Source organism: Nannospalax galili, unplaced genomic scaffold (genome assembly GCF_000622305.1).
Source record: "Nannospalax galili isolate Female #2095 unplaced genomic scaffold, S.galili_v1.0 scaffold202, whole genome shotgun sequence".
Classification (NCBI taxonomy): Eukaryota; Metazoa; Chordata; class Mammalia; order Rodentia; family Spalacidae; genus Nannospalax; species Nannospalax galili.
The window spans coordinates 4,826,238-4,828,577 of NW_008349000.1; positions in this window are offsets into that span (position 1 = coordinate 4,826,238).

A 2,340-nucleotide genomic window follows, 5' to 3' on the forward strand; every position below is an offset into this window, starting at 1 on the left:
ATCTTCAAAAGGATTGTAGAAGAACATTTCCCAAAATTAAAGAAAGATACACCCATATAAATACAAGAAGCATATAGAACAACAAACAGATAGGCCCACAAAAGAAACTCTCCATGGCACATCGTAGCAAAAACACTAAACATACAGAACAAAGAGACAATACTTAAAGCTGCAAAAGAGAAACAACAAGTCACATATAAAGGAAAACCCATCAGGATTACAGCTGACTTTTCAGTGCAAACTATGAAAGCCAGAAGAGCCTGGACCAGAGTATTCCCAGTTTTAAATGACCACAGATGCCAACCCAGATTACTATATACAACCAAAACAGCTATCATAGTTGAAGGGGAAAGAAAAATCTTCCATGACATAAATAGGCTGAAGGAATTCATGTCCACAAAACCAGGCCTTCAGAGAGTTCTAGAAGCAATACAAAGAGCTGAAGAAAGGAACGACTATACCCAAAGGGTTACAGAAAGAAATTTAATGAAGGTATAACTGTAAAAATGCACAGCTATATCAAGAATGTGAACAGAAGTAAAAATGACAGGATTCAATATACATCTTTCATTAATAATGTTAAATATCAATGGACTGAACTCCCCGGTCAAAAGACAAAGACTAGGTGAATGGATTAAGAAACAAAACCCATCTTTTTGTTGTCTGCAAGAAACTCATCTCAATTTCAAGGGCAGGCACTACTTTAAGGTGAAAAAATGGAAAAAAATAAATCAAGTGAATGGTACTAAGAAAAAAGCAGGCATTGCAATTCTAATGTCTGATAAAATAGACTTTAAAACTAATCCAAAGAGATAAAAAGGGCCACTTCATTCTGATCAAAGGAACAATAAGCCAAGAAGATATTACAGCCATGAACATATATTCACCAAACACTGGTTCCCCCAACTTCATAAAAACAGTATTACAGTACTTTAAGACCCAGATTAATCCCAACTCATTAAGATTAAAATACTTCAATACCCCATTGTCTCCATTAGAAAGGTCAGCAGGACAGAGAATTAACAGAAAGATATCTGAATTAAACAATACCATATATAAAATGGACCTAACAGACATCTACCAAATATTCCACAAAAGCACCAAAGAATATACTTTCTACTAAGCGCTCCATGGAACCTTCTCCAAAATCGACCATATACTGGGGCACAAAACAAACCTCAACAAATACAAAAAGACTGAAATAATTCCATGCATTCTATCAAACCACAATGCAATAAAACTTAAAATCAACATCGGAATAAACCCTAGTAACCACATGAACACCTGGAGATTAAACAACACATTCCCAAATGATGAACCGGTCAAAGGAGAAATTAAGAAAGAAATAAAAGTATTCCTGGAACTCAATGAAACGGACAATACAACATAACAAAACCTCTGAGACATGTTGAAAGCTGTCCTTATATGGAAGTTTATAGCTCTAAGGGCCCGCATTACAAAACCGAAAAGAACACAAATAAATGACTTAACATTGCAACTCAAGACACTTGAAAAGCAACAATAAATGAAACCCAAAACCTAGCAGATGAGTAGAAATAACAAAACTCAGAGCAGAAATTAATGAAATAGAAACAAAGAAAACAGTACAAAGAATCAATGAATGCAAGAGCTGGTTCTTTGGAAAAGATAAACAAGACTGATAGACCTCTAGTCCAGTTAACCAAAAGAAAGAAAGAGCACCTCCAAATCAACAAAATCAGAGAGGAAAGGGGAAACATCAAACAGACACCAGAAAGATACAGAATATTATAAGGGAATATGTTAAAAACATATATGCTACTAAATTTGAAAACCTAAAAGAAATGGACAGGTATCTAAAAGCATGGGAACCACCAAAACTAAAGCAAGAAGAGATTAACCAGTTTAACAGACCCATAACACATAAGGAATTTCCAACAGTAATACAAAACTGCCCAACTAAAAAAAGCCCAGGATTAGATGGATTTACAGCAGAATTCTATCAGACATTTAAAGAATATCTACTACTTAATTTATTCAAAAAGATATAAATGGAGGGAGAACTTCCAAACTCTTCTATGAAGCCAGCATCAATCTAATACCAAAGCCAGGTAAAGATACAACCAAAAAAGAAAAACATAGATCCATATCCTTACTGAACATAGATGTAAAAATTCTCAGAAAAATACTATCTAACTATATACAGATACACATCAAAAAGATCATCCACTATGATCAGGTTGACTTTATTCCAGAGATGCAGTGGTAGTTCAATATTCATAAGTCAATAAACATCATAAATCATATAAATGGGCTCAAAGACAAGAACCACATGGTCATCTCAATATATAAAGAAAAAAT